The 14,977-nt window shown below is 33.8% G+C and overlaps 2 long non-coding RNA genes across 2 annotated transcripts; one reads left to right on the forward strand and one right to left on the reverse strand.

Annotated features, from left to right (window-relative positions):
* Positions 1-217: 217 nt before the first annotated feature.
* On the reverse strand, positions 218-1,723 carry LOC134277842 (uncharacterized). Its single transcript, XR_009994336.1, has 3 exons — positions 1,405-1,723; positions 996-1,062; positions 218-417 (listed from the first exon to the last, which is right to left on the reverse strand). It is a non-coding gene; the product is annotated as an uncharacterized LOC134277842 (long non-coding RNA).
* A 4,192-nt stretch (positions 1,724-5,915) lies between these two features.
* Positions 5,916-14,257, forward strand: LOC134277843 (uncharacterized). Its single transcript, XR_009994337.1, has 3 exons — positions 5,916-6,199; positions 6,621-6,671; positions 14,202-14,257. It is a non-coding gene; the product is annotated as an uncharacterized LOC134277843 (long non-coding RNA).
* The last annotated feature ends 720 nt before the right edge of the window (positions 14,258-14,977 follow it).

Consider the following 14,977-nt stretch of genomic DNA (forward strand, 5'->3'; position numbering starts at 1 on the left):
TTCCAGTTGCCCATGTACATTTACCGTACAAAGAAAGTTAATGAATAGACTAGAGTGAAAAACACATGTTTTAAGTACTAGAGTGAAAAACACATGTATTAATTACAAAATCTCTAATACACAACTACATTAATAAAAAAGATCCCATAAAATCAACACATGCTATTTTCACCAAATATGCCAAAGATCCAAATTAAGTTAGATTCCAAATTTCTCGTCAAGTATCTGCTTGAATCACTTCCTCACTGATATCCCATGAAATTCACAATAATAAACAAATAAAATATGCCGTTATGTTAGAGGGTAGCCAAATAAATGGTCATGTCAGTCACGAACGGATTCACTTTAAGTAGGAAGGTTCAGAAAGTTCAATATTGATCATTTCCATAGTCACTTCAAACTTTGCAGGCACAATTTCTGAAAGAAAAGATGACCATTAGGATGTATTATAATCAATATCTATCGAATATATAAACAAAAATATATATATGACAAATAATAAAGTAAGGCTCTACAAGACTGTAAAGACAATTGGTTATTTCAACCTGACAGTTCAGTATAGTGTAAAATAGAAATTCACTATCTTGCATTGTTTTTATTTAGGCAAAATTAGGCAAGGGGTCTGCGGGCCGCCTAGTGGGGCCCAGGGGGCGAAGCCCCCGGAAGCTCCTGGATTCTAGAGATTTTGTAGGGTAAAAATGAGGTCTACCAATTAGACGTATTTACATTTTCTAGACGAAACGCTAACTCTGACAATTTTAGTGGGGGCGCCCCCCTTAAATCCGCCACTGTTTAGATTACCTGTCAGAATCCATTGTTATGTATTTTTAGGATAAAAAAATTAAAAATTAAGAATATAAACCTCTTCAGGCTCTTGTTTACTTTAGTGGATGCAATATTTTTTATAGTTTTATGCTAAAAGATACAAGTTAATAAAAACAATGTTAGGTTATTTGTGTTACTTTAAAATAAAAAAAAATTGAGCTGGTTCTCACCATTTTTACAAGCTGACAACTCGCCGGCGCTTAGGGAATCGTCTCGGGCACAGTCCACTGCATGCAACTATTAAATAATCAAAATAAGTGCTAAAAATTATCTTGAACATGCATTAAAAAATAAATATCATTTTATTACAATTTACATCATACTCTGTAAATGATGAAGAGAGGAACACTAAAATTCCTGAATCGATCCCAAACGAGGAAATTCGGGTTGAAATCCATCTTTATGAGAGATGTTTAGAACTGAAGTGTTAAATTATTATAACAAAATTGAAATGGCACTTGCTCAAATGATTTCACTGCAATGCGTTTTATGTGTAGTGTCCTGACTATGGAACAGTCGCAAAAGCAATTATTCATTCAAGGACAAATTATGTTAAAATATTTTGTACATTGTACCTACCGCAGTACCGGGTCGTAAAATGTCTTCATCTTCTGTCAAAACAGAAATTCCATCCAAAACTAGTCATGATTCTCCTTTTCGCGACACTCTCTTCCGAACTTTCCTTCTGTACAACATCAACATGGCTGCGTGTAACCCACCAAAAATTTAAATTTCGGCGCGGTGTGTTGTTTAAATTAATTGCTTATCGAGCCCGACTTCGATCCCGACGTAATTGTACTATTAGTCGACAGTTTTAGAGAAAAATCTAAGTTATATTCCATAGTTTTGAAAATCTACGTAAGGGTTAAATAACTAGAAATGAATAAATAAACAAAGAATTAAAAAAAAATAAATTAAATAAATATTTTTTTAAACGTTTCAACATAAGTTTACATAGCAGCATTGGTTCAACAATGTCGGCCCAACATTACAAAGATGTCCATACTTCAGCAATAAAAATAACAATGTTCAGGCACGTAGCAACAGGGGGGGGGGGGGCTGGGCCTATAGTGAAATCAAGGAAAAATAGCAAAAAAAAATTGGAAGTGAAAGGAAGTTGGCCTTGAAAAAAGTTGCCCACCACCACCCCTATCCTTTTGCTTGTCAACTTTTTCAGGTAAGTAAAAAAAATTCTATGCCCCCCCCCCCACTTTTGAGAACGATGCTACGTGCCTGATGTTGGCCTGACGTTGGAACAATGTCAGTGCACCAACTGTTGTAATTACAATGTCGGACCGATGTTGGTACAATGTCAATGCACCAACTGTTGTAATTACAATGTCGGACCGATGTTGGAACAATGTCATTACACCGACTGTTGTAATGACAATGTCGGACCGATGTTGGCCCAATATCGTTCTGCCAACCGCGATATGTAGCCGATCTACCAACCACATGCCAACATCGGCCCAACGTCAGCTTGCTATCTGGGTCTTTCTATAATATCGAAGGGTACCCATCTCTTATCAACAACTCCTCTTATGCCACTGAATAAAATTTATTGAAACTTTCACAGATTCTTTATAACCTACTGTTATTGTGGCCTCTTATTTTACTTTTTCATGTGACACCCATTTCGGGTATCCCAACGCAAAACATGAACGTTGACATTATAATCATATGGGAGGCGGGGGATATCAATTAGTGAACTCAGTGCTCATAGTACCTCTAGTCTTTCTCCTTAACTTCTCTTAAGTATTTTTCAGTCATGGTTGGAATGCCTTTTAGAGACTTTTTTTCCACAAAAGACGCAATATTGGGTTTGTCACATGAAGCACAATGAAAATATTGAATAAATTAATCTGTGAACCGTTGATATAATGGTCAACATAAGATCTTTTCCAATGAAATGTCCTTCAGATGAGACCGCATAAGATATATGATATATTATATATAACAGTTTTGACTGTTGTTGAAAACATAATTATAAAACTTCTGAAGTTCATGATTATTGCTGAGTTTACAAAGCATCTCAGTTCTACTTTTTTAGACCGATGTGAAAAAAATAGACTTTTATCTGTCAATTACACAATTAAATCCGTAAAAGTTCAGATTAATCTGTAAAAAGTACAGCTAAATCCGTAAAATTTTAACTTGAATTTTTGACAAAGAAGTAGCGTTAAAAGCATGGCATAAATTTGATTTTTAAAATACTTTCCCTCAAAATACAAGTTAAAGAGTCACACAGTATTCATCAGCCAATATAATAACTTTATTCCTTGAAAGTACTGCAAGCATTCTCCATCATCGTACTCTCTTGTACGACACTTATCTAGATCTGAGGTGGCTAAGAAAGCTACAATCAACATCATTGTGTATTTCGATGATACAAACTTTTGTCAAAAATTTTGAAAATAACAACTTGGGTCATGTTTTAATGAATAAAATGAATAGGTTTCACCGCGTAGTTTTTAATTTTTTATTCAAAGTTGCACAAAAAGGGACTTTGAAGAGAAAAAAAAATTATTTTTATAGAATGATAAGGATGGTTTCAGAAGGGTACAATTTTGAACGTCAAAGAAGGTTTACAATTTCTTTATATTCTAGAAATTTATTATTTGCATCATTTGAAATGAAATTAGGTCAAAAAATATGTACCAATCCAGGCATCCATTTTTATTATGCGCCCGGATCAATAGATCCGGGACGTATATTGTTTTTGTCCTGTCTGCTTGTTTGTTTGTCTGCAAACTTTAACCTTCGCAATAACTTTTGAACCATGAAAGTTAGAGACTTCATACTTAATATGCATACTCCACTAATGAAGCTCTTTTAAATGACACCAAAGTCAATGACCTTGTGAGCTTGACTGTGACCTATATGCCAAAAATAGTTTTTTTTCTGCAAACTTTAACCTTCACCATAACTTTTGAACCATGAAAGATATAAACTTCATATTTGGTGTGCATACTCCACTAATCAAGTTCTTTCAAATGATACCAAGGTCAACGACCTTGTGACCTTGACTATCACCTATGTACTATAAATAGCTTTTTCGAATTTTGTTGCCGTCGGGCGCATAGTGTTTCAGAAACACATCTTGTTTATTTGTATCATCTGTCCTTAAAGGCCGAGATTTTAACCGTACGGTTTTCTCAGGTAAGGGGAGGGACTAAATTTTACATGCGTGGCACCCCGAAGCATTGACGGTTTTGCAGACCGTGGGAAGCGCTAAATCCCTATACACAAACAATATACACAGGAAGTCCATGGGTATTACCTGTACAGCTTGATGGCCTACTGTTCATCATAAAATTAGTAAAATTCGACATCGACGGAAATAAAAAATATCAATAGTAATTAATGATAATTGTAAAATTTCGTAATTTTAGACTTATATCTAATATAAAAAAAAGAAGAAATCTCGCAGGTCGACTTTTGTAAAAATCTACTGTATGTTATATGTCACATGTGCAACAGCAACGACTTGAGTTCGTTGTAAAAAAAAAATCATTATGAAATACAGGTATAATTTCAAAAGTAAAATATTCATCCTTGTCTGTTCCTTTCAAAATCTTAAAAACTATTCATAATTATCTAAATATAGCAACAATTAGAGCTTCGATCACGGTCAAATAGTAACAGTTACTTGTCGTTTGTATAAAAAGTCGCGTGGTCCTATTTTTAGCAAATGTACATTCTGTATCCTATTGTGAAAAATTCGCGATAACGATGGTTTTGAAAAGTAAAAGTTACATATAAGAATGTGTGTAATTTTAGATTATAATTAAACAACTTAAAACAAAATATTAAATTATTGCTAACATATGTATTTCTTTCAAAACTAGTTTTAACACCTGTGATCTTGAACGGAGGTAACAATACAACCCACGAAGCAAGAAATGCTCGGTTATAAAAAGGAAGAGAAAAGAAAGAAACTCGCAATACTTTAAAACTTGTCCAGGCGAAGTTGTTACTTACTATACATTACATGCAAAAAGTGTTACCAGCTTATTTTATTTTTTTTTTTTCATCGTAATTTTTCACCGCGTCTCAAAACAAGAATCATTCTAATTTTTTACGAGTGAAAGATTTCATTCACCTATGCAAATTTCATCAGTAAAAAATATTCACAATCTTGATTTATTTTATTGAAATACTATGAGATAAAAATTCATTTTTAATGACATGTTTGTTATACAGACATTTAATAATTATAATCAGGCTGAAATTGTTTGCTTCGAAATGGCTTCCTTATTGCGATGGTAATTTAGCGGTAAACATCAGAAGACCGAAAGTTAATTTGATGGTGGCCACGCGTGTCAAAGTAGGTGAAAGAGATATACAGAGGGACTAGTAGCTAAATGTCAATCAATTTCAAGTACCCAGTGATGAACCTTAATTTATTTGATTGACAGGGGGATACAGACCAGGTAAATCCGAGGGCAGTGCTTATTATCTCGGGCTTTAAAAATTCGTCCCTCATTCAACAATTACTAAGTATACAAATTTAATTCACTGAATATTTTTGTCTATTCAGCAATATTGTTTTACATTTTTATAAAAGTTTAATAAAAAAAAAATATATTATTCAAAATGCATGTACAAATATTCAGTTTAAACATGGAGTACAATATTTTTTTTTTTGGTAAAATTCTTTTTACTTGTGTATAAAAGTATATAATCAAAATCACCAAATTTGACATCGTGACATTTACCTTAGAGTATGACACACTTTTACCAAAAATTTCTGAACTTTGGCCATCTCCATAACTTTTGAATAGTTGGTGCGAGGGCTTTCATACTTCATATGTGTATTAATTGCGACAAGGCCTTTAATTGGGTGTAAAAATATTTGACCTTGACCTTACAGTCTGGCCCACTTTCAACAAACTTTAATATTGACCATAACTTTTGAACCGTTAGTACTAGGGCTTTGATCTTTGATCAGGATTTTCAAAAAAAAATTCTTAGTGATTGAAAAAAAAGTTTATATCTTCGGTCATTAAAATTAACCAAACCTACTCTTGCCAATCATTTATTGGATTGCATTCTATTCAGATCGAAACATCGATAACCCACTAGGATTTCTCTGTTAAAAAAATCAACAAACTAAATACACTGAAGTCAATATGTCGAAAGTTTTTGCTGATAAATAAACTGATATTAAAATTAAGATAAATGATAAATGAAGGCCATTGGATAACGAATTGAGTAAAAATATGATAAATACGAGACAGAGGTACTGCACTTAACCATTAACGTTACTGAAGCTGGATATGGAAGTGAATATGTGATTTTAAAAATATGGCGTTTTATTGCATTTGGAATATTCTACTATTATTGAGGTTGCTTTCAATTCCACAATATGAAGGTAATTTTAGGTCATTGGAACGTTGATTCTTTTATAAATTCCAAAGTCTCTAAAGAGATGAAAAGTAATGCTTCTTGCAGAAAGATATTCTGGGCACAAAAGGGGAACTCAGGAAAAGTTCCTTTTTCAGGTCGTTGAAATGGAGTATTAATTCCATGATGAGAAATTAAATAAAATTATTTTACATGAAAACATATTCTTGAAATTATGATCTAGAATAACAAATAATAAATAAGATATTCAACTTTCTTTTTTTTTCTTTCTTTCTTTTTTTTTTCTTTTTTTTTTATTTTTCGGATATTCTTTTTAAAAAAAATGTTAATTATACTTTCCGGCATTTTTAAGTAAGTGTTTTTATTTGATTGAAATAGAGAAATAAACGTGCAAGAACGTATTCAACATTTCATTTATTGTATTTCAGCATTTGCCAATTCCAGTAATGATGTGAAAACTTTGGAAAATACCACCCAAGGTCAGTGTTTTGGACATTTTGAAATTTTGTACAAATTTTCAAATCCTTTTGGTATTTTCTTTCTGATAGACATTAACAAAAGCCTTCCCCTCTCCTAAACATTTTGTCGATAAGCTTGTATATCTATATCTACAATGAGGATGAACTTACGTATAATCTCTCATCATAATACTGTAAAATCCCTGTACCCCAACAACAGGGTTCAGATGTATACTGTCTTTCATCATTACTCTTTCTCCCTTACTTTGTTTGTCCAATTATCAACTGATCATACTGTTGTGAGGTGTGAATTGTTTCATCATGTATATTATTAGTAACATTAAGTTTCTTGAACATTCCAGAGTGGTCAATATGTTTAGTCATTTTTTCTAGAACATTCTTGAACTTTATTCATGTCCAGAACTTTCCAGTAATATCATGTTTTAACATTTTCTAGAATATTCTAGATTTATAATACTGTATAAATACCCTGTCAATTCAATGCATATATATAATTGTGGATACTTTGTCGTATAAGCACTATTGAGATATAACTGGGATATATTTTCACTGGGACATTGTGTGCAGCAACGGACACTCTGATGTATGTATTTTTAGATTCTTGCTAAGTTTGTACTTTATGTTTCATATACTTATGATATATTACTGTAAATAAATTATTGTTAAGTTTAAATTGTGTTATTGATCTTTGCTGGCATTTCGGGTAATTCTGACCCATAACAGAATTGGGGGCTCGTCCGGGATAAAGAATTTCTTGCACTTTTGCAGTTTATTGTCAGAATTTTGTTTATTGAACCGTTAAATTTGACTATAAGCCAGCAAAAATCAACATGGTATTTTCGGTCACAGACTTTCTTAGTTCACCAAGTGTTCAGGTTTTTGATACGTTAAAAAAGGATGACTTGATCGCATTAGGTTTGCATTTTGGGTTAGATGTTAAATCCTCTCAGAGAAAGCAAGACATTAAAATTAAGGTTGCAAACAAACTAGTAGAAGAAAACATCTTTGAAAAATATGATCTTCCAGAATATACAGTTAAATCAGAATTAGGCTCTTACAAAATGGCAGAATATCAGTTTCAATTAGAGTTAGAGAAAATGCGATTAGAAAGAGAAAAATTAGAAAGAGAAGAGCGAGAAAGAGAAAGAGAAGAACGAGAGCGTGAACGAAAATTTGAATTAGACAAATTAGAAAGAGAAGAACGAGAGCGTGAACGAAAATTTGAATTAGACAAATTAGAAAGACAAGAGCACTTTGAGTTAGAGAAATTAAGATTACAGCACCAACCAGAACCGTCATTTGTCAAGAATGAATTTGACGCAGCAAAAAATATTAGGTTAGTTCCGAAATTTCAAGAAAAATCTGTAGACAAATATTTTCCCCAATTCGAAAAAGTCGCAGAGAATCTTAAATGGCCACAACACGTTTGGTCAACAATGTTACAAAGTGTACTGGTTGGCAAAGCAGCTGAGGTATACTCTGCACTAGGGGTAGCTGAAAGTTCAGACTATGAGAAGGTCAAAGCAGCAATATTAAAAGCCTATGAATTAGTACCTGAAGCGTATAGACAAAAGTTCAGAAAGTATAGGAAGTTTGATAATCAAACATTTGTTGAATTTTCACGAGAGAAAGAAGATTTATTCGATCATTGGTTTAGATCTAAGAATCTTGATAAAACTTTTGCTAATTTGCGCCAAGTCATCCTGGTAGAAGAGTTTAAGGAATGTGTTCCTCAAGATTTGAAAACACATTTAGAAGATAAGAATGTGAAAACTCTTGAAGAGGCAGCAGTCATATCTGATACTTATGCTCTGTCTCATAAAAAGAATTTTGTTTCAAGATCTCAGACTAGCAGTAATTCTACCAATTCAGACACATATAAAAAGAGTGGTTCAGGGTCTCAGTCTTTCACAAGTTCCCAGTCTCCATCCCAAGGTGGTTTTAAGTCCGGTCCAGGACGTGTTGAAGGATCGTCTGGAATAGGGTCGCTTCCTACTTGTAGCTATTGTAAGAAAAAGGGTCATCTGATCAGTGAATGCTTTAAACTTAAGAGAAAAAATGATTTTGATAAAACTCAACCACATGCTTGTGCGGCAGTTAGAGGTGATAGAGAAACCTTAGTTTCGATTTGTTCTGACACTCCTGATGTCCAGGGTTCACAGTCCAGTTCTATTGATTCTATGGAGGATTATAAGCCCTTTATGTCTCAGGGATTTGTTTCACTCGGTGACTCTAGCGAAATAAAACCTGTACAGATTTTGAGAGATACTGGTGCTGCACAGACGTTATTGTTAGAGGGCGTGCTTCCTTTGTCTGAGCAGACTTCTACTGGTGGGTCAGTTTTATTACAGGGTGTGGAGCTAGGCGTCATTGATGTTCCCCTGCATAGAATTAGTTTGAAGTCAGATTTAGTTACTGGACCTGTTATCGTAGGTGTTCGACCTACTCTTCCCGTTCCAGGCATTTCTTTGCTGCTAGGCAACGATTTAGCTGGTGGAAAAGTTGTACCAGATCCTATAGTTTGTGAGAAAATCACTCCAGATGTTATGTGCGATGATGAAGATGATGACATTTATCCAGCCTGTGCTGTTACTAGAGCAATGGCCAGAAGACGAGAAATGGAGGCAGACCATACTCAAGCCGTTGACGAGACGAATTCCTCTGTTGATATTGATTTGAATGACACTTTCTTATCTGACCTTGATGGCACTCAAACCAACAAGGAACCACACAACATCAAGAAGCAAGAGAAGAAAGAACTGTTACCAAAATTTGGTGGTGAGGATGATGAGTTGCATCCACTAGTTAGCCAAGGCAAGGACATCCTCAGCCGAGAACATTTACTCTCTGAACAACATAAAGACCCAGATATCATTCAACTTAGTAAGAGGGCACTTCCACCAGAAGAGGCTACTAAAATTGGAGAATGCTTCTATATGAAAGATGGCATCCTTATGCGAAAATGGCGACCACCTGACGCTTCCCCAGATGAAGTGTGGCGTGTTGTTCACCAGATAGTGGTCCCAGCTGCTTATCGTCGAGATGTCATGAGTTTAGCTCACGATACACCTATGGCTGGTCATTTAGGTATCAATAAGACTTATAATAGGATTTTGAGTCATTTTTATTGGCCTAAGCTAAGAAAGGACGTTTCTGAGTTTTGTAAGTCATGTCATGTCTGTCAGATGGTAGGTAAACCAAATCAGAAGATATCATCTGCTCCTCTCCAACCCATTCCAGCTTTTGAAGAACCGTTTAGTCGAGTGTTGGTGGATTGTGTAGGACCTTTGCCTAGGACTAGGTCAGGAAACCAGTATTTACTAACCATTATGTGTACATCCACTCGATTTCCTGAAGCCATACCTATAAGGAATATAAAGGCAAAGAGCATAGTTAAGGCCCTTACCAAGTTTTTCAGTTTTGTAGGAGCACCCAAGGCAATTCAGTCGGATCAAGGCTCAAATTTTATGTCGGGGTTGTTCCAGCAAGTCATGCATGAGTTGGGTATAAGGCAATATAGATCAACTGCTTATCATCCTGAGTCCCAGGGAGCGCTAGGAAGTTTTCATCAAACCCTAAAAACAATGCTGAAGACCTATTGTTACCAGTATGAAAAAGACTGGGATGAAGGGGTTCATCTTGTACTATTTGCTGCACGAGAGGCAGTCCAGGAGTCTCTTGGGTTTAGTCCTTTTGAATTGGTGTTTGGTCATACAGTTAGAGGTCCTTTAAAATTGTTGAAGGAAAAGTGGCTGACTGAGACTAGTGATCTTAATCTTTTAGATTATGTGTCTGATTTCAAAGAAAAACTTTACAATGCTTGTAAATTAGCACAAGAAAATTTGAAGAGTTCTCAGATGAAAATGAAAATGTGGTATGACAAAGATGCCAGAAATAGGGTGTTTAAGCCAGGTGATAAGGTTCTTGTATTTTTACCTATTCCTGGTCATCCTTTACAGGCCAGATTTAATGGCCCTTATGAAATTGAAAGCAAGATCAGTGATGTAAACTATGGAGTTAAGACCCCAGGTCGACGTAAAGAGAAACGGATTTGTCACATTAACATGTTAAAAGAGTATTTTGAAAGGTGTGACCGAAATTCTGTAAAACCAGTTTCCACTTTAGCCAACGCTAAGACTGTTCAACATTGTATTGAAAGTGATACGAGTGTAGAAATGAATGAGAAAGATTGTAATCAGAGTGTCCGCTTGAAAAACTCAGAAATTTTGGCTGATTTTGATGCCAAACTTGGACATTTGAACATTCACCAAAAAGAACAAGTTAAAAACTTGATGAATGAGTATCATCAAATCTTCTCGGATGTTCCAAAGAAAACTAATGCAGCTTGTCATGATGTCATAGTTGGCGACGCTCTGCCTATCAAACAACATCCGTACCGTCTCAATCCAATAAAATTGCAGTACCTAAGAAGGGAAGTGCAGTACATGTTGGACAATGACATTGCTGAACCTAGTAAAAGTAATTGGAGCTCACCATGTATTCTTGTACCAAAACAGGACGGTACCTACCGATTATGTACAGACTTTAGAAAGGTGAATTCTGTTACCAAAACTGATTCATATCCAATACCTAGAATCGATGACTGTATTGACAATATTGGAAATGCGAAATTTGTCAGTAAATTTGACCTGTTGAAAGGCTACTGGCAAGTGCCGTTAACAGAAAGAGCAAAAGAAATATCTGCCTTTGCTACACCAGATGGACTTTACCAGTATAAAGTAATGCCTTTTGGCATGAAAAACGCACCAGCTACATTCCAAAGGATGATTCACTCCCTTCTTCAAGACCTTGAGGGATGTGAGGCCTACATTGATGATGTCATCATATACAGCGACACATGGGACCAACATCTCCGAATCATGCGTGCTTTGTTTGACATTTTAGCTAAAGCAAACTTAACTATGAACCTTGAGAAGAGCGAATTTTGTCATGCCTATGTAGAGTATTTAGGTCATAAAGTAGGTCAAGGTTATGTTACACCCATTATGGCTAAAGTGGAAGCTATTGCAAAGTTCCCGATTCCTACAAACAAGAAAGAATTAATGAGGTTTTTGGGCATGGCTGGGTTTTACAGAAAATTTTGTCCAAATTTTTCCTCAGTTGTAAGTCCACTTACAAATCTTTTACAAAAGAGGGTTAATTTTGAATGGACAAAGGACTGTGAAAAATCCTTTCATAAAATCAAATCTGTCCTTATGAGCAATCCAGTTCTGTCAACTCCAGATTTTTCTAAGCAATTTAAGCTTACTGTTGACGCTAGTGATGTTGGAATCGGGGCAGCTTTGTTTCAAGAACATAGTGATAAGGTAGATAGAGTTGTTTCTTATTTTTCAAAGAAACTTACAAAATGTCAACAAAAGTATTCCACCATTGAAAAGGAATGCCTTGCTTTGTTGTTAGCCTTACAGCATTTTGATGTTTATCTGAATGTTACTTTGCATTCAATTCTTGTATATACAGATCACAACCCCCTGACATTTTTGCATAAATTGTCAAACAAGAATCAAAGACTGACTAGATGGAGTTTGTTGTTACAAGAATACAACATAACAATTAAGCATATCAAAGGCAAAGACAATGTTATTGCAGATGCCTTGTCTAGAGTATCGTGAACATACATGATTTTGTATTAATGTACATATATTTCATTTTGACAATATAAGTTTTCATTGACATTCAAACTTTTTAAGGGGGGAGGTGTTGTGAGGTGTGAATTGTTTCATCATGTATATTATTAGTAACATTAAGTTTCTTGAACATTCCAGAGTGGTCAATATGTTTAGTCATTTTTTCTAGAACATTCTTGAACTTTATTCATGTCCAGAACTTTCCAGTAATATCATGTTTTAACATTTTCTAGAATATTCTAGATTTATAATACTGTATAAATACCCTGTCAATTCAATGCATATATATAATTGTGGATACTTTGTCGTATAAGCACTATTGAGATATAACTGGGATATATTTTCACTGGGACATTGTGTGCAGCAACGGACACTCTGATGTATGTATTTTTAGATTCTTGCTAAGTTTGTACTTTATGTTTCATATACTTATGATATATTACTGTAAATAAATTATTGTTAAGTTTAAACTGTGTGATTGATCTTTGCTGGCATTTAGGGTTATTCTGACCCATAACAGAATTGGGGGCTCTTAGCAAGAATCTAAAAATACATACATCAGAGTGTCCGTTGCTGCACACAATGTCCCAGTGAAAATATATCCCAGTTATATCTCAATAGTGCTTATACGACAAAGTATCCACAATTATATATATGCATTGAATTGACAGGGTATTTATACAGTATTATAAATCTAGAATATTCTAGAAAATGTTAAAACATGATATTACTGGAAAGTTCTGGACATGAATAAAGTTTAAGAATGTTCTAGAAAAAATGACTAAACATATTGACCACTCTGGAATGTTCAAAACTTAATGTTACTAATAATATACATGATGAAACAATTCACACCTCACAACAATACCTTAAAAGTATGCTCGCTTAATTAAACAAGAATATATCAAAGTGAAGAACTTTTTATGTGAATGAACTTTCTCACTGAGATATTAAAATTGTAACTTTAAGTTTGATAATATTTGAATCATGAATGAAATCGTTTCTGATAATAACAGGATTCAATCTAATGCAGATCTTTATGAAACATCCTGGAAAAATGTTCGATTAAGCTATAAATACGAGTACATCAAATACTTTGGAGACTACACAGTCCTTGTAGCATAGGATCAATTGCAACGGTTTTTTTTGGTGATGTTTTCAGAAACATTTCTCACGCAGTTGAGTATGATAAATGTTAATTCTGCTCACATTATTTCACATATTTGAAAGAAAGTGATCTTTACAAACTTAATTGTATTGCTGCCCTCCATTCTCTTACTCACACGAGCATTTAAAGGTACCTAAGCACAAATTTGAAGATAGTATTTCCTAACAGTTTCTGCATAATTTCATGACTTAGATGTTGCCAAGTATTCATACGAAAATAATAAAAATCTTATTTTATCTGGAAGTTACTGAAACTTCGAATTTCTGGACGAATTTGATAGATAAATCCTTTTGCATTTTCACAAATATGACTTTATCATTATAACTGTAGAAAAGTAGCAATTTTGTTATGTACTAATGAAAAACATTTAACGATATTCCAGAAATTTCAGAGTAGAAATGTGGAAAGCAAAACCCTCTCACCAGTATTGTCAGTCCGTGCTCAGTGGTTTGTTCCGAATAAACAATTGAACACAACTAGTGAAACGAGCTCATGCTCTGTTTAATAAAAACAGTTTATGTTTCACGGATGTATTCAATTTGTCAAACTCACAACTAAACAACAATGAAACACCGAACACGGACTGACAATACTTAAGAGAGTGGATTTTGCTTTCGCACATTTTTACCCGGAATTATCTTAACTGCTACTTTTCTGAAGCATTAAGATAAAGTATTTCAAACTTTTGTAACGAATATTCATGATTTATTTCAGCATTTGCCAATTCCAGTACTGATGTAAACACAGTGGAATATACAACCACAGGTTAATGAAATCTTTTCCAATGAAATGTACTATATACCCGGTATATCGTTTAGATAATTCACTCTTACAGGGTCGTCAACCTTTCAGAATTACTTTTTAAGATTTTAATTCGTTGACATGTATTAATAATTCCAAAATGAGAAATCAACCACTAAATGAAAATATATTCTTGAAATTATAACGTAATAATAAATGCTGAATATACAAGATTTTCGGTATACTATTATTTTTACTTTAAAAAGATGTACCCTTCGGTATTTTTAAAGATGTGAAATGGATAAGATATAACCTTCGAACATTTCCAAAATAATGAAAACTTTGGAAACTACCACCCAAGGTCAGCGAACTTTTGAATGTTTTGAAAAAACTTTCATTTCCAATTTCAGTTGTGTTTTTAAAAGTAAGGTACTACAGTATTCTTTGTCCTTTCTTAAATATTTGTTATATAAGCTGTAATGATGATGAACTTTTTCTAATGCTTAATAAAAGATCACTTAATTTTAAGATCTACTATCTTTACAGTAACATTTACAATGAAATTTAATATTCTTTTAAGAAGCACAAACATTTTTTAAAGGAAATTCAAAGAAATTCTTAAAGTACCCCATGTTTCCAAAGAATCCAACTTGAGCAAAGAACAATTTCATTTAAAAAATGAATATTTAAAAATGATTATAATTTGAAAACAAAATCGCAAGAGAATGAATCCATCTTTAAGTATACGA

Source organism: Saccostrea cucullata, unplaced genomic scaffold, assembly GCF_032062105.1.
Source record: "Saccostrea cucullata isolate Sc308-1 unplaced genomic scaffold, CSIRO_AGI_Scuc_v1 ctg6740, whole genome shotgun sequence".
Classification (NCBI taxonomy): Eukaryota; Metazoa; Mollusca; class Bivalvia; order Ostreida; family Ostreidae; genus Saccostrea; species Saccostrea cuccullata.